The sequence below is a fragment of the Amblyomma maculatum genome, chromosome 9 (assembly GCF_055883805.1).
Source record: "Amblyomma maculatum isolate TAMU_Amacu chromosome 9, ASM5588380v1, whole genome shotgun sequence".
NCBI lineage: Eukaryota > Metazoa > Arthropoda > Arachnida > Ixodida > Ixodidae > Amblyomma > Amblyomma maculatum.
In genome coordinates, this window is record NC_139352.1 from 125,136,314 (window position 1) to 125,155,180 (window position 18,867).

An 18,867-nucleotide genomic window follows, 5' to 3' on the forward strand; every position below is an offset into this window, starting at 1 on the left:
CTTGCCGTTTTCCACTGTCGGGGGAGCTTGCCCGAACACCAGCATTCGTTGCAGTAGCGGGTTAGGGCCTCAATCGATGCATAGTCGAGGTTGTGTAGCATCTTGTTGGTAATAAGATCGGGGCCGGCTGCTGAGCGGGTGTTGAGCTCGTGCAGAGCTACCCGTACCTCTTACATGGTAATGTGTCGGTCGAGCCACGCGTTCGGCAGCCCCCCGTATGGCAGGTGGGTTTCCGTTGGCGTGTTTGGCAGATACTTGGCTTCCAGGGCCTTGATAACGACGTCGTTTCCTTGTTGTTGTGTGGCGGTGAGTATGAGGCAGGCCAGGCGATCGCGCTGGTGTGACTTGGTCTTAGTTTCGTTTAGAAGGTGCCGAAATAGATTCTATGCGCAACCACGATGTAGTTGCCCGTCAGCTCGGTTGCAGACTTCATTCCACTGCTGACGGCACAGGACCTTGCAGTGATGTTGAATGGCCCTGTTTAAGTCGGCCACCTTCTTTCTCAATTTGCGAGTCAGCAGTTGCCGCTTCCAGCCCGCCTGTATCGAATGTTTGGCCTCGATGAGATGGGCCAGACGACTGTCCATAGCTATAATATCCTCGTTCGTTTCAATGGTCATGGTGGCCGAGTGCACTGGGTTTCAATGTCTGTGATGTCTTGCGGTCTGGTTGGTCGTCCCTTACGGGAACCGTCCCAGTCCGTCCATTTGTGTGTAATGGTGTTGCCCCGGAATTGATTGCGAATCGTAATTTCGAGTATGTAGTGGTCACTGCCCATGTCAACGCCGGTGCGGCGCCATGTTACTTTGCCGGTGTGGTCGTTCTTGATGAATGTAAAGTCTGGTGTGGTGTCTCGTGCTACGAAATTGCCGATTCGGGTAGGATGATTGGGATCCTTGATTAGGGCACAGTCGTGGTCCAGGGTATCCTGTAGTAGGTTCCGTTCCTTTGCCGTGTCTTTCACGTAACCCCACGCTCGATGGGTGGCGTTGAAGTCTCCTCCAATCAGCAAAGTGTTGTCTTTGGCTTGGGTGCTGGCTGTGTGTACCAGGGTCTTGAATTTCTTTGTTTGGTGCTTGGGGTTACTGTATATGTTAGCTATGAACAGGCTGTCTTTCCGTTCTTTGCTTGGAATGATTTCGGTGAAGGTGTATTCCACCCTGCTGCGGCCGTGTCCGAGCTGATGTTCAATGAACGTGAGCCCTCTGCGGACGATTGTGCAGACGCCTCGTCCCTCCGCTGGGCTAACGTGAGCGCGATACCCAGCGAGGGTTGGGTTCGCCGTCACCGTTTCTTGCAGCAGAATGATGTCAGGTTTCTTGGTTACTGTGGTGATGTGTTGTTGCAGCACTGCTCTTTTGTTATTGTAACTGCGGCAGTTCCACTGCCAGACTGTAAGGCCCGGTAGCAATCCTATTGTGGATTGGGGCTGGGACATGGTTGTGATGGAGTTGAGGCTTGCGTCTGTTTTTGGAGATATGGGTGGTTTGCGAATTGCGCAGCAAAGATGGGGTTGTATACTGTGGGCTTGAGGGTTTGTTCAATGAAGTGGAAGCGCTCCTGTATGGTTCCGTAGGACGTAATGATTAGTTCCTCCAGCCGCGCCAGGCGTTGCTCAGTGACGGCAGCCGTGTCGGCGTAGGTGTTGGTGAGCGCTTCAATTTTGGTTTCGAGCTGAGTTTCCGATTGGGTTAAGTCCTTATGATGTCGTAATGGGGTGCGCGCTCGTTTCTTGGGAGTTGGGTCAGTGGTATTCTCTCCTTCGGGCTCGTCTTGTGATATGTTTATTGATTGTGTACCATGATGTGATGGCGTGTCGGTGTTCTGGGGATAACGGAGGGTGTAAGTGTCTCGGGTGACTGAGCTGGGCCAATGGTTGGCTGAGATCGCCGTGCTTGTAGTTCTTTCTTGACGTCGGCTAGATCTTGGGTAAGGCGGCTCGTGGTTTCCAACAGAGTCGCGTTGGCGACACGGAGTTGTTCGAGTTCCTTGTAGTAGGGGCTGGCAGCCCATTCCTGCCAGCTGCTCTGTGTGCTTCGGCCAGTAGTGGCGCTGTTACAGCTTGCGTTGCTGCTTTTAACTTCGCCCTTCGCTGTGTCCGCCCAACTGATTCTTTCACGGGAGCGCGAGCGCTTAGCGTCGCGTCTGTTCCTGTTATATGAGTCACGGCCACTCGGCGCGCTGCGCGACGTTCTTCAGGATCCGGTACGGGAAGCACAGCGCGAGTGAGAGCGTCCGAGTATTTTTGACGAATTATACGTATCTTACTGTTGTTCACAACACACAGGCAGAAATGAGCTTTCAGTGGACAGTTGGATTCTTTGGTACTTGGTGTTGTGGCGTGTCATGGAAGCGTTGAAATAATGCAATAGAAAACAGTTTCAAACCAGAAATGAAAAAGTCACTTCACCTTCCTTCGTGTCAGGTGCGCTATGCTTTCAGCTAATTTTATTTTGAAGGCCTTTAGTTGCGCTGAGTTCTTAAGTTGCCTTATATATTGTGCATACATTTCTAAATACACCAGCAGTGAGATTAGTTTTGTGCTATTGCTAGTATTTCGGAAGAAAAACGTTTGACCAACATCGTGGGATAAGCAGCTTTTCTCTGCATGCACTGTTCGCTACTTTGAAATTACATTAGACTGAGATATGCAGGCCACGATAAATATATTTAATGTGCTCAGAGCAAAAAGAAGACAGACTGCAGAATGCCAGGCATATTTCTTATGCTGTGAGGAAGTCACGACGTAGAAACAAAATTCAGAGGTGGCACAAGTCTGAAAGGAGGCTGTTTTATTTTTTTCTCTGCGGCTGTAAGGCACACCAACATAAAATTGCAGAATGGTTAGAAATAAAATGTTTAGAAATATATATTTTTTAATATACGGAATAACAGTACAATAACACTGTCCCAAATTCGGCGCATTTGAACATAGTAGTCTTATTCAGGAATTAAAGGGAAAAAATGACATTCCTTCACATTCCTAAACTTGACATTCTTAATTTACCTTAAAATATAGGGATCAAGTTTCTAGGATGAGCTGAAAAAAAATTTGAGACATGTTGCATTTTATTGTTTCCAGCAACGTTATCAAAGCTGAAATTTTTTTCGCGCATTGGGAGAACGGCCTAAACTGACGGCAAAAAAGCAGCAAACAGGCTCTCCACTCCTCACAATATTGCCCACACACTGACCCTGCAACATTGGCAATAAAGGTAAAGCATACCTGATCACTGTATTATGAGCCAATGCTGATCTGTGAAGTACACAGTCTGTAGCGGCGCCACTATCCGTGGGTGTGGATAGCCGCTCGTGGCACCGCCCTTAGGAATTCATTTGGAAATGACAGTTTTCAGTATTCTTTTTTTTTTCACAGTGCATGTACGATGACCTTCGCATCCCCAGGTTCTTGCTTTGACTTTCAGCAGTTGACACACTTGGTTTATTTTGCTTTTGTAATAGGCGTTTATTAATAAAATACACGTTGGAATTTTTTTGCTCCCATTAAGTAAATTTATTTGTTCCTTGGTAGCTTTGCTAGAGCAGGCATTTTCACATTAATGTTTTTTTGCTTACTGATCACTTTTTCTAGTCAGATGTACTGCAAGATAAAGAAATCAGGTTCCCTTGCTTGAGAAATTTGAATAGAGCTTAAACAGAACGTGGACGTGTGAACGTATCTGACAAGCTCATGTTGTAGCAATTTAAAAATACTCGCTTTCAAATGACATCCTACACAACCGTTTTTGCTCTAGAATGCACTTAGTTATGCTAAATGAAGAAACTTGATATAGATTTGCATAGTTCCAGTCTGAAGCTAAGAAATTTCAAGACAGTTGTTTATATGCATTCATATGGGCGTCTCTTTAGCTGCTACCCATGCCCACAAATGGTTGTGCCGCTCATACTGCTTGTTTAACAATCCGACAATTGCTCATATTATTGTAATTACATACGCTATATCCTCACAGTACGTGTCTCAGTATTACCACAAGGGTAAAATGTTAGCAACGAGCATTGTATTTGCTACTTTTGCACCTTCATTCAAACACTTGTGACGATGCTTGAGCAGCTGCATGTTTTACCTTTCATAGCATTGTTGGAAATAGAATAACGCAATGTGTTACCACGTTTTTCCATCTTCTCCATGAAACTATTTTCTAAACTTTTAAGACAATTTATGGAGTGATTTATGGGCTCAATTTTTCTGTTAGTTCCAAAGAAATCTACTCTGTTCAAACATGCCATAATTGGGAAAATGTTTCATGTGCTTTAATTTTATGCCTAATAGAGACATTCACACACCTTTTAAGCACCAATTTTCTTATCCTTTCTGTACCTTTAAAGTAGGTGCGCCTCACAGTAGTGGAGAAAGAATATGGTTCAAAATAGCCTCTTTTCAAAATAGAGGTATTTTAAACTTTTGTTTTTTTCTGGGAACCTGGCTTCGAGGTTTTTCTGTCATTTAGATTGGGGTGCGCTTACTCCACCTTCCAGTTCTAAATTGTCAAAGGCAAGGTAAAACCTTAACTGCTTTTCATGACCTTTTTACCTTTATGGAAACTGGAAAGGCTCTCCTATACAACAAGAAGCAAACTTTGGCAAACACAGTACATTGCATTGCGGTTGAAGTCTAGTGCTTTCTTAATTTTGCTTTGAGAGTCTTCTTAAAGTAGTTTGCCCGGAATCCTCATGATTGTAGGTACTCAATGTATAGCTGTCTCTTTTCATTACTGGAAAAGGAGTTGTGTGTCCGGTCTCACTTGTCGATTTTTTGCCTCTTTATATGCGCAGTTACCTGAGCACTTCAGACTAGCTAATGCCTGGAGCCTACCTGCTGCTCACCTAGACCCCAGCCATCACCACATTTCGACACGTTCAGGAATGCATGATTAAGTACACACACTAAGAATAGCTAAATATACTGGTATAAATGGGCAGCTGACTTGGTTTTGTTACTTTGTTTTTTTCTTTTAAGTCTTTCTTTTAATAGGGGTGTAGTCAGTAAAAAAAATAATTCTGAAGAAAATTTGTTTACATTGTTGTGAATAGGGAAATCAAACCTCATACCATGTATGATGTATCTGAAAGTTATGGTTTTGTGTTTTCTCTCTTAATGTTACAGCATGTTTCTGCAGCCAACTATGATGGCTTGAAATAGACAGGTGCCAGTAAACCTGTGGGGCATGCCTCTTGTGTTTTTAAAATTATCTCTCGAGTTTTGTAGAAGATATGATAGCTACTTGGTTACACATGTGAGTGCTCCAGTGGCATGTGCTGAAGTATGTGTGAGGTTCCTCCTACGATTCGTTAGGTAAAATGTAACAATCATGTAACAAGGATCACCTGCCCCCAGAGGCACCAGTGTCGCTCTGTGTACATAAGTGACTGCATGTTTAAATAAAGGGGGATTTCTTGGTTGCTTGGCAATCCGTGTACATCTGCGGCACACGCAGCTACAACATTGGCGACGAGGCCTGGCCGATTTCGGAGGGCGTGACTTTCGGCTTGCTCTCCGGTGCCATGAGCGCTTCGAGACTCGCGCCGCCGCCCTCGTTGCTGCTCACGCCTGGCCGACCTGCCATTGCGTGGCCCAATGGCTCCGCATCTTCGAGAACTAGCTGCTTACTTCGGATGCCTCCGACTGCACGCCGGATAGTCGCAAGACACTACTTCTTCCGTCTCGGCGTAGAAGGTCAGCGCATATTTTACACTTTACCCCTTCCATCTTTGGTTATTTGCATAGTACTACACTCATTGTTGCCACGATATTGCATACAATACGTTTACGTGTCACTGATTCTCTTTTCAGAGTTATTCTGCAGAGGCTTCAGAACGGCTGGAAACCATGATTGCGGGGAGACACGGCCTGCCTACGTGTTATGTTTGAGGTACATCACTTCTCTCGATCTTCACAATAGCAAGGCAGCGAGGTTTAGAAACTAAGAAAAAAAAGGACCAAAAGCATGTTGTGACCTACTTAAATCATCACTGAGACAGTGATTAGCGATTTCAAGAAGTGCGAAACGCCGAAAGATAGGCGTTGGTCTAGCGAATAGCTTTTGGATCGATGGAGGTCACAGTAGCAGTTGGCGATGCTATAAATGGTAGTTTTGAAAGGCTAGGAAAACACTGTGTTCACAGCAATCCCAGACTTTGTAATCACCACTGCCTTGGAAATGGTTGACCAAAACTCATTAGGGCATTAAAGCTATTCCGAAGCGATATGCCAAATTAAAATACTCCGACTAGTGAGTTGAACATTATGCAAAACATTGTCAAAGGAAGTTGTAGCAAATGCTTGAACTAACTTGTGTCAATCTGTTGTGTGCGCTAGAAAAGCCAAAGCAAGGTTTCTGTACACTGTACCAAGCATTGTTGCAGCTTTGTATTCCTTGGTTACTCTTTCTGTATGCGGTGCCATACATTTTGTTGAAATTTGCACATTCCCTCAGATAGGTCTGCTTTAGATTATTTAGTTATATGTTATAGCAAATGTATTGCAAAACTGCAAGAAAAAGTTAGGTGTTATTGCCCGCACTATAAGGAGGGTTCAATATTAACAGCCAAGAATCTTTGCCTTTTCACAGTTGCATTATAAAGCTGCCTGTGTTAGCACTTACGTTTTGCTATTTTCTTTTTTTTTTTTGGGGGGGGGGGGGGGGGGCCTTGTGGCCAAGTTTGTTTCTTTTGTGGTGCCTGTAGCAAAGCTGTGCACCAAGCTTTTAAAAAGTACCTTCCAATACAGGTTTTTCATTAGGAAGAACCACAAAACAAGCTCACCTTTTGCTCAGCGGTTCGTAATAGGTGCGTTACCTTGAACACACAGCGTACAATGCATACATTATACATTACTACTATGCCCAAGGACGTGGGATCGAATCCCGGCCTCGGCGGCCGCTTTTCGCTGGGGGCGAAAAGCTAGTCGCCCGTGTGCTGTGCGATGTCAGTGCACGTTAAAGAACCCCAGGTGGTTGAAATTTCCGGAGTCCTCCACTACGGCGTCTCTCATAGTCTGAGTTGCTTTGGGTCGTTAAACCCCAAAACCAAAACCAAACCATACATTGTCCACATTTCTGTATGTACGCATCAGCAGCCGAGGTGTCATCCATTCAAGCCATCTGCTTGTACAATGGCTCGTGGTTCTCGTTTAACCAGGCTCCAAGAATGAAATACGTATACACCAGAAAAATGACTAGAAGCTTTTCTCTATATTGATGGGAAGCGATTGCAGAGGCTTTACTTTCTGAAGCTTCCGGAGGCTTCCGTGCGGACAGAAGAGAAAATAGAGAAGGAAGGAAAAAGAAAAGGAAGAGAAAGACGCGTGCCGCAACAACAGCCGTCGTGCACCCCCGAAGCAGTGGCGAGTGCCATGGAGGCCTACAAGAGATAAAATTCGATGGCTGGCTAGCCCCCACCGCAAGCGGCGTTGACCTACCGTTCCTGCCCAGTAGGTCCAACAACTGCCACCCTTCACCACCTCCGAGCTACTCTCAAATTTCGCATTAACGCAATCGTTGTTTTTTTTCCCCTACCACTCTCACATTGCTTATCTTGCAGCCAGCTCAAGTGTCTACAAAACAAAATGTGGCAGATACTGCGTCGTTATTCCCGTGAACCAATTATATCGTAATCATCGTTTTTTTACGCTATCATTCTCACATTGCTCTCTTGCAGCCTGCTCAACTGTCTACAAAAAAACATTTCGCAGATACTGCATCTTTTCTTTCCTGTGAACCATTTCTATTGTAATCCGTGCGCGCGCTCGTATAATGCTGCACTGACGCCAACCCAGCAGGGTCCATCACGTTGAGCACAGTTTCAGGACTGGTGGCTTTTGAAAGATCAGCTGTAACAAATCTGCTAACTGAATGTAGGATAGCAGTCTGCCAAGGTAAAACGTTTTTGCTTTCTAATAATCTCCCCTGATTGAATAACTGAATCTAGGATAGCATGCTGCCAAGGTACGTTTTTGCTTTCTAATTATTACCCCTGTTTAAAATAATTAGATATGCACGCACGAGAGAGGCATTCATCCCACTTTCCACTTCACATATGGCTTTCTGTTCATATTATTTACTTCACCATATTCCACCTGCGTGTACTAAGCTAATGACGCAATCCATTTTATGTGCCAACGAGGGACATATGTACTACAATAATTCCCAAGCTTTGTCTCAAATAACAATCGTGCTCAGCGATTAACATTCTCACCTCAGTGTGCCCTGATCGGCCCCAATCCGACACCAGACAGGACAGCATGCGAAATGGCAGCAGTCTCTACAAACTGCTTAACAGAATACGATCTGAAAATCGCAATTCGTCCACAAAAATATCCGACGCGGAAATGAATTGTACAAATACCTGTTTAACAGTCGTTGATGAGGTACACTCGAACGTTTCCATCCCTGAAATGTCGCTCTTTAGTCTGTCGTCAGCGGCGTGCCTTCGCCTTCAGATCCGACACCGCGAAAAATGGCGCTGTGCAAAAGAAGCCTTTCGCGTGCTGCAGGTGGTGCCATCTGGTGAATATCCACGGATCGTAGCAAAGAGAGACGAGTGAGTTGATTCGCTCCTTTGAAGATGATTTCTAGAAAAACGCAGAAATTGTTAATAATTGGTTCACGGGAAGTGAAAGGCGCAGTATTTGTCACACTTGTTTCTGTGGACACTGCGCCGCGCCTTAAGGGAAGGGAGGAAGATGGGAGTGAAAGTGGAAAGAGAAAAAGAGGAGCCGGTAGTGGAAGACCACGGAGTAATGTCGACCACATAGGGATCTTTACCGTTCGCTGAAATCACATACCACAGAGACGCCTCTTCGTTTCGCGTCCATCGGAACGCAGTGGCATTTCCAGGTCCTACGGGGCTGGGACGGTAGGTCAACCCCGTTTGCGGCGGGGGCTAGCCAGTTACAGAATTTTGCCTGTTGTAGGCCGTCATTGCACCCGCCACTGCTTCGGTGGTGGACGACGGCTGTTGTTGGGGCGCGCGTCTTTATCTCCCTCTTCTTTTTCTTTTTTTCTATATTTTCCTCTTCTGTCCGTCCGAGGCAGCGGAGGTGGCTCAGCTGCAGAGCCACTAGCAGGCCCATTCATTTTCATTTCCTTCTTACAGCCCCAACAACAACAACATCGAAACGCAGCCGGTTGTTTCGAAGCGAAAAGCTTCACTACGTGGGTCGGAGGTTGGAGCAGTCGTAGTTGAGCTGGTGGTAGAAACATTTTATTGTCATTTGCAACAAATATTGGGGGCGAAGCCCCCTGCATGGCACTTGAGTGCTCCCTTAATACATGGGAGCCACCCTCATAACGCAAAAGAAAGTCCTTGAAGAGCAATCCTCCTCATAGCACTAGAAATGTTCTTCCGTTGGTCTTGACTCGAGGTGCTCTTCATGAGAGACTCCCAGTATGACTCTGCTTCGTTCGGTGAAGGGGATGAGGAAAGGTGGGGCATGTAAGAAGGATGTGTAGGAAGTTTCCTGGTTTGCCACATACTCTGCATAATGATAAAAACTGGTCGGGATATCGGGCATGTATAAGTGTAAGGTATGGAGCCGTCCGAGTCTACAAGCTTCGCCAGTGTACGGCCTGCGCTATAGTGAGAGAGGGGGCTGGGGGTGTATATTCCCTTCGTTTGTCCCGGTAGTACGAGAGAATATCGCGGAAGAAGAGCAGGCGCTCCTCGGCCTGTAGAGGGGGCTTCATTCCTCTAGCCAAGGCTTGGCGGAAGAGGCTGCAAGAAACCAAGGCCTCTTCGCCGGCCTCTAATCGCGGAGGCCCCGGCCCCCGTCCCCTCGGCCTGCGTGCCGGATGTGGGGAGTAGGGGGCCTCCATTCTGGTGAAAATAAAAGTTGTGGCAGATGCTGCGCCTTCCCTTTACTGTAAACGAAGCATAGAACGCCGGTGAACTTAGACGCGCTCGACATGGACGTCAAGGAGAGTTTAGCCACGCCCCGAGTCGTGAAACGCTCTTCATAGTTCCTCTAGACTACCGTTAGGATGACAGCGGGATTCCGCGAGTCACAGATACTGCAATTGTCGCGCCATTCGAAAGTACCAAAGACTAAAATAGTTAAGTCACACAAACCAGCGGAGGTATACGTGGGAGGGACAAGGTAACGAGAGTCAGCACCATTAAGATCCTGGAGTATTTCCTACAGCACAATAGGAAAAACACCACTATCCTTAAAAATCTTCAAACGTACGTCGACCAGGAAACGGGAATAGTCAGCCCAATCTCTCTCACAATCAAAAGCCTCAGAGAACACTGCCTAATAAGACTGCTATCGTGCCTTCATAATCAGCAGGATAGCTTATGCCACCCCCTTTCTCAATCTCAATCCTGGTGATGTAGAAAAACTAGAGAAAATGATCAGAACGTTATTCAAAAGGGCTTTAGGCTTCCGCCCCCCAACTCGTCGACAGAGAAGCTTCTAGCTATGGGAATGCATAATACCTGGGAAGAGATTGCTAAAGCGGTCAGGGAGGCCAAGATCTCGCGGCTGAACTCCACTGCAGTGGGCCGATAAATACCATAAGAACTACGGCTTCAGTCATGTGAGCCACCCTTCTGGAGCTTCAGACGCGGAAACTATTCAAAATTGCTGCTTGCGGGCTAGAAGGAGCAGCGGTCATAGCAGTGGTAGATGGGAACCACTCACGGAAAGTAATCACATCCGTTAATACGCACAACGCTTTAATAGCTGAAGAGGGTGTGATAGCGCTAGCATGTACAGGTACTAAAGACAAAACTATCCTCTTAGTTGACATTGCCTTGCTAAGCAACTCGGGAGATGAACTACAAATAATGATTGATGACCTAGACAGGCAAAGTAGAAAGGTAGGCTTGAAAATCAATATGCAGAAGACTAAGGTAATGTTCAACAGCCTCGGGAAGGAACAGCAGTTTACATTAGGTAGCGAAGTACTGGAAGTAGTAAGCGAATATGTCTACTTAGGACAGGTAGTAACCGCAGATCCGGACCATGAAAAGGAAATAACAAGAAGAATAAGATTGGGATGGAGCGCAATTGGCAGGCACTCGCAGATTATGTCTAGCAGCTTACCGGTATCGCTAAAGAGGAAAGTATATAACAGTTGCATCTTACCTGTACTCACCTATGGAGCTGAAACGTGGAGGCTAACCAAGAGAGTTCTACTTAAGTTGAGGGCTACTCAGAGGGCTATGGAACGAAAAATGGTAGGGGTAACATTAAGAGATAGGAAGTGTGCAGAGTGGGTCAGAGAAATAACTCAAGTTACCGACATTCTAGTGGAAATTAAGAAGAAGAAATGGACATGGGCAGGACATGTAGTGAGAAGAGAGGATAACCGATGGTCGCTTAGGGTAACAAACTGGATTCCAAGGGAAGGAAAGCGCAGCAGGGGGCGGCAGAAAGTTAGGTGGGCGGATGAGATTAAGAAGTTCGCAGGGGTCAAGTGGATGCAGCTAGCACAGAACCGGGTTAAGTGGAGAAATATGGGAGAGGCCTTCGCCCTGCAGTGGGTATAGTCAGGCTGATGATGATGATGATGATGATGATGATCCTCTTAGATAATGAGGTGACTGAGAAAGCACCCGCTAAACGGGGAGGTTTCAGTCATCTGGGTTCCAGCTCACGAGGGTCTACCAGGCAGTGAGGCTGCCTATCGCCTCGCTCGAGATGTATACACCAGAGCGGCCATAGAGACCCCGCTACTCGAAGATAAAGACCCCCTCATCACCTACAAGGAGCACTCTGAGACTCCCAGACTAAGCAGAAGACTCTGCCCACCACCAGATAGGTCCCTAACACACTGAGAATGCAGGGCCTGGCGAAACATTCAGGCCAATCGTTCCTTTCCTCATCTTACTCTGAATAATGAGTTTACAGATGACCCAGATGCTTGCAATCTCTGCTACGTACCTCTGAATCAATATCATCTAATCTGGTAATGCCCCGATACTCCGGGAGCTAAAACAATGATCCCCTCATCGAAGCGCAGCCGCTGAGGTCGGGTTCAAACCCGGGTACTCTGGCACAGTAGTCGGGCATCTTCCACCCCGGCAGGGCGCGATATGAAGAGGCAAAGGGGGTGGAAGCCAGAGAAGTGGAGGTGAGGGAGGTGAGGGACGCCTTGGCTTGGAGTGAGCAACGCCGCTTGTTGTACCGGTGTCCTCATCTTCTACGGCGCTGTACCGTAGACTCCCTGCTGTTCTCGATCCGGTTCCGGGGATTGAGCGACTACTCATCCCCCTGCGACGTCCATGGGTCACCTCCAAACCTCGTACCACCGTTAACCTGCATCGCCAAGGAGGTTCACCTCAACGCCACCACAAACGCCAACGTTGCTTTAGCCACGCTTCAGCAGGAGGTCGTCCGTTGCGGCCAATAAGACCAGCTCATTGCAAGCCGAACGCCACCTCGACGCCGACGCCATTGCTAGGACCCATCAAACGCGTCGCGCGCTTCTAACTGTAAGCTCGAATGCAGTCTCTTAGTGTCAAAGTGGAACACTGTTTCTTAGTGTGAGGCACGGAGTAAGATAGACAAGAGCGCCGACTCCACTCTTTGGAAGGGCGAAATTTTGCTGTCGGAGAAAGCTTCGTGTCGGATCCGATAGATGGCGCTAGTATTTTGGTAGGGCTTTTGAGTGAGATGGCATTCATTTTAACAGAAGGGTTGGCGCAGAGATCAGCTGGCGCTTGGCGGGCAGGGCTGTAGCTTTTTTAGGGGGTCCGCGAGGACTCCGTGCACAGAGGTAGTTAGAAGTGAAGCAGAAGGAAGTGCAATAACGGAGACTGAGCCCCCCAAAATGGCAAGGAGGAGGTCGAGAAAGTAAAAGTACAAAAAAGAAATTTAACACTAGGATCAGTTACATAGACATGCAAGGAGGTAGAAAAAGAGCGAAATGGCTAGAGATAGAACAGCAGTTGAAGGATGGCAAAATAGGTGTGTACGCTCTTTGCCACGCTATTTATCAGGGCCAGTTTCGGTTTCGATCTCGCCGGACACGAGCGGGCGATGAAGTCAAAGATGCGATGATGGTGATGAACTAGTGGCCATGCCCTTTGACGAGAATGCCCCATAAGAGCCCCCTACTGGCAAGGTTGGTGATCGCGTAAACACATAATCTGATGACGCGTTCGGGCCGTGTTTTTCGCCTGCTTGCTGTCGCTCGTGCAAGAAAATATCATCGTCGAGCAGCACTTCAGCGTAGCATAATTAGTACTGCGACGTTGTTTCGCCCAATAGCGTAGATGTTACTAACATTGCCGGGCACTTAATCTCGACCCGCTCGCCTGCGACTCAAACGACGAAGCAGGAATCGGAAGCAGCCACGAAAGCTTGGTGGACTGTGAAAAAGCCTGACCGCTGAAGAATTGACGCGTTTGAATTGTGGTGCTGGCGAAGACTCTTGAGAGTTCCTTGGACTGCCAGAAGATCAAATCAGTCGATATTGTCGACCATAAACCCTGACTGCTCATTGGAGGGTCAAATTCTGAAGTTAAAGTTCAGCTACTTTGGTTGTCTGATGAGAAGAGAGGAGTCGCTGGAGAAAGATTTCATGTTGGGAAAGGTTGAGGGTCGCCGGAGAAGGGGTAGGCAGCGAACGCGATGGTTAGATGGCATCCTCGAGGCACTGCAGATGAAGTTATGTGATGTTAGGAAGATAGTGAGAGACCGGAAAGCGTGGCATGACATGGTTCATAGGGTCACGAAGAGTCGGACACGTCTGAACGACTGAACTGAACTGAGGAATGTTGAACAAAGGAACCGTGAAGACGCTGCTTTATCAGTCCGATTGGCCAACGTTGTGAGCCAAGCTGTTCTAAAAAAATGTTTTAGTAATGACGCGATCAGCCACCGTAACCCGTAAGCTCTCCCGATGGCTCCCGTGCTCACGCCTATACACGCGCTGATTGGTCAGACGCTGCAGTCCTGCGTGCCGCCGTCCAAGCATAAGGAACCATCTGACGCAGTCAAGGCAATCTCGGTGCTTAAAACCATGGCCTTCGGGATCACCTCCGCGCGCACGTTTCTCTCCGGCCGTTCCAATCGGCCGTAGAGAGTAAGTTGGAAAAGGGGCGTGGCAGCGTCTTTCGCCGTACCGCGGCGCTTGCCACCTACGCATCAAGTGTTCCGCCGCAGCTTGGCACAAATTATGAATCACGAGTTTACTCAGCTTGCACTCGTACCACAGTCGAGCTGGCAGCTTTAAAATGCCACGGACAAGACGGCAGCCAACAATTTCCCTATCGTTAAAGTACTAATAATATAAGGCCCACAAGCGCAAAGTTAGGCAAGGACTACCCGAAGTTGCATGCGTACTCTGGCGCTCTCTGCTGTGGTTCCGCGTCTTTTCTTTTCTTTTTGTCAGTGTGTATACACGCCGTACATTTGCGAGTTCATTAACTCGCTAAATACAGTATTTACGAATGCGGCGACTTACATAAACATCTATCGCACGAATCCAATTCTCTAAATGGTTCCGCCACAGCCACACGATTATTGCTTACTTAGATGCATGTCACGATAGCTATTTTTTTTCTCGCACGGTTTTAAAGCAGCCTTGGAAGATCGTAAGCACGCAAGTTCGATAGAGTTCTTACAATAAACAATTTACATGGGTTTTTATACCATGCCTGATGGCAAGCTTGCGTAATAAAAAAAAAGTTCGATAAAGGTGAAAGGTAATCGGGGCACATTCAGGCACCTCTGCCGTCATATGAGTATATGCGAGGTTTTCGGAAGTGATCCCGGTTAAAACTGATCAGCTTATACGATCGAAATTGAGGAGAAGCTATTACCTCGTTTATAAACTACGTGGCCCGCCATAGCATAAATGTGCGCAATTATCACGCGAGTTTCAGCTTATTTCTTGTATTCACTTGCTTGCATATGCTACAGACTGGGTTCAGTGCTTTTATTTTTAATTTTTACTGCCATGCCTATGCACGCAGAGGGCCAAGCCGAGCAAATGGGTTCATTCAAACGAATTATGATTAGATAAAATGGCACTATCATACATGCTTGCCACACTAGTTAGCAATTTTTCCTTAACTTTCAATGATATGCGAAACTTATAAAAACATTTTTGGCACTAAACATCCGCTGGTTGGAATGATACCAGCCACTTTCTGAACAAAATTACGAGGCAAACTATGTGAGCAATTTAAAAAAGACATGTTTCTCTATTTACAAAGAGAGAAACGATACGGGCAAGCACAATCAAGAATTACACACAAACATTTCTTTATTTACAAAGTTTAATCACCATATGATGACTACTTGCGTAGTTTTCTATTCGCAAAGATAAAGCTCGCCAGACTAAACACGCAGCTCCTATCTTGCTCAGCAGTTTTTTTTTTTTTTTTCGGTAAGCTGCTTGATCAATTATTATCTTTCCTGCGTTGATGAGCTGTAGCCTAAGCAACTGTTCTGTGATTATCTTCGTTGTTTCAGTGGCGTGGTCCTTTCTTGCTGTACAAAGCTAGAAGGGAGCACCTTTCGAAGTAAGCACATAAGCTAGCGACATGTACGCTACACATGGAATGTAGTGATGTATGCTTCACTGGAATTTGTTGTATTTGCAAGCAAGCGCAGAAGCCTTAGGATTGAAAATGGGGAGGAAAACGAATGTCTCATCAGTTCACCAAACTGCAACAAGACCTTGCAGTTGAGAAACATGCATGCATTTGACCACTCGAGCATACGCTCGTAACGTTGATTGACTGCCGGCTTCACGAGTGACAATTAGGCACTCAAACACTACCACCTAAATGAGGTAGTCTTGACAAGTAACTGTTTCACAAGCGAAGAAAACTAGCTACACGAGCACAACGCGTAAATTCTAAGCAGAACTGAACGCATTATGTGAACGCAGCAAGAACATCAACACTCCGCTTCGGTAGTAAACACAATGTGAAACATTTCGGACACACCTTGCGGTCAGTCTTTGCTGGAAAACCAGCTTAAAATGAAAGGCTACGTGACACGCTCGTAACAAATTTTTCGTCAATGTACACGCGCCAAAAACGAGAGAACCGCCACCGAAGATACGCCGCGAGCGGGCTGAGCGATGCATCGACGCATTACGACGCATAGGCGCGCACTGCGGCCTGGTGGCGCCTGGAAGAACTGACAAACTTAAAACGTTTGGCTGGGGCGCGCGCCGATTGGAACGGCCGGAGAGAAACACGCGCGCGAGGGTGATCTCGGAGGCCATGGTAAAGCCGTGGCCGCCGCGACCGGCTCCCAAGTCATAGCTGCCTCATAGCATCCGCTATCAGTAATGTAGTTATCGCGGATCGCTGTTCATTCGCTTACGTAACTATTTGTACAAAGGACTATCAGTCACGATTAAATTTCGAGGATTAGTCGGCCAATACGGAGGTCCTGGTAGAAATAATTGCAGTGATACAAGCGAACTTTTTTTTTTCCTACAGCTGCTGCCCGGTGCGACGGACCTGTCTGCTAGCTCCGCTGCTGAAGGCGTCGCGCAAAGCAAAAAAAAATATTTTACGAGGTGGGCTTGACAGTAAAGCGGCGCTAAACTCCGACGTTTATTACAGCGTTAGCCCGTTCCGAAGCGTCTTTTGTTGGCGCTTCGATGTGAAACCAGCTAGGGCTAGCGACGTCTAGGGTAAGCGGGGAGCGGTGCAGTATGTTCCCGGAGCGCAATCGAGAGGCACCGTTGCCGTAAGCCCTGCACTTGTGCAGGCATGCCGTTGGGGCCTGAGTTTAGCAGGCAGTCTCCGTACGTACACCGGTAAGGTAATTGTAACATGCACCAACGAAGAAGCCATCGAGTAAAGCGAGCAGGAGCGTAGTTCTTTCTCAGGGCACGGCCGGAAGCGGCGGCGGCGCTGTTCGAGTCCTGCCATATGTCGTCACTGCTCTTTGCTTTGCCTACTCCACGTCACAGTTGTTTGATTACATCATGTTGTTTACCTATGTACACGTTTTCGTCACAGAGATGTCGATGCCAATGGGTTTTGAGAAATGAAGTACTTGCCTGGCTTGTTCTTAAAATCAAATTAAAATATCTTCGCCGAAATGTGCGAGGTTGGGATTGCTTGGAGAGCATTTCTGTATAACCAGGAAAGCAATCGTATTCTTTCGAACGCTTCAAAAAATGGTATCTATACTCCTTTAAGAGCGACGATAGGGTAATCTCCGCAAATCAGGAAGCAACACAAGGTAGCAGAATACAAAGCAGCTTAGAACTGACCAATCTAAACTGGAAAAAGGCAGAAAAAAATATTGCTAAAAACATATCTACAGGAATAGATGGAATTCCGATCAAGCTGGTTAATGAACTTGGTCCAAAAAGTAAGGAAACGTTGTTAAAAGCTCTGGAAACAGTCATAACGAATAAGCAAATTCCGGACAGCTGGCGGCAGAGTAAAATGAATTTGATTTATAAAGGGAAAGGAGACAGGATGCACATAAAATACTATAGGCCGATTACCATAACATCTGTTATGTACAGGTTGGCCATGCAGGCGTGAAATTAAAGGCGCAAGCATGGGTAGAAAGTAACAATATACTCTGAGAACTTCAGAACGGCTTTAGAAATGGTAGGCGCTTGGATTATAGCCTGTTCGTGCTTACCTTATGCATCGAAATATCTAGAGTGGAAAATACACCTTTGTAACGTAAGCAGGAAACTCCTGTGGAACATATTAAAAGAAGAAGGTATCGGTTATGAGATAGTAGAGTTCCTAGAGGAAATTTACCGGGATAACAAAGTAGAAATTACGTGGCAAGGAATAAGAAGTACGGAAGATGTCAAGGTATGCAAAGGATTAACACAAGGCTGTCCTCTATCACCGCTGCTGTTCATGCTTTATATGATAAACCTGGAACGGAGGATACAAGACAGTAACCTAGGTTTTAACCTGTCGTATAGATTAGGTGGAAAGGCGGTAGAGCAGCGCGTCCCCGGTTTGATGTATGCAGACGATGTTGTGCTGCCAGCTGAGAGTCTGGAAGAATTGCAAACTCTAGTTAAGTATTGCGGAGACGAAGGGGACGCTCTAGGCTTCAGTTTTAGCGCAGTTAAGTCTGGTCTGATGATTTTCAACGGCTCAACTGATCAGGGTCTTAAAATACAAGGCCATGAAATACCTAGAGTAGCAGAATATAAATATCTGGGGGTATGGGTAAACGAAGGATTGGCATACATTGGAAAGCATGAGCAATCACTTAAGGCCAAAGGGCGCAGGAATGCCGGGACAATGAAGCATAAGGCATTGTGGGGATACAATAGGTATGAAGTTTTGAGGGGAATTTGGAAAGGAATTATGGCGCCTGGACTTACTTTCGGAAATGTGGTTTTGTGCCTAAAATCAGAGGTACAGTCGGCATTAGAAATAAATCAGAGAGCCGTAGGACGATTAGCATTAGGTGCCCACGGCAAAACCGCAAATGAGGCGGTACAGGGAGATATGGGCTGGGCATATTTCGAAGTGCGGGAAGCTCAGAGTAAAATATTATATGAGGAACGCTTGAGGAAATTGGACGGTAACAGATGGGCAGCTAAAGTATTTAAATACCTGTAATTAAAAAGCATTGACTCACAATGGAGGAAAAGAACTGGGAAACTAACTAGTAAGTATGCTAGTCACAAGGACGGAGAAATAAAGAGCATTTTGCAACAGGTGAAAAACACAGAAGGTAAAAATTGGATAAATTCGATGGAAAAGAAACAGAGTTTGGAATTATACAGAATGTGAAAAATGCAGATCAGGAAGGAAGATTTCTTTGTTAACTCAAGAGGCAGTGCCCTACTTTTTGAAGCTAGATCAGGGTGCCTTAGAACACGCAGCTACAAAAAGAAATTTAACATTGGAGATGACACATGTGCTGTATGTGGTAACTCC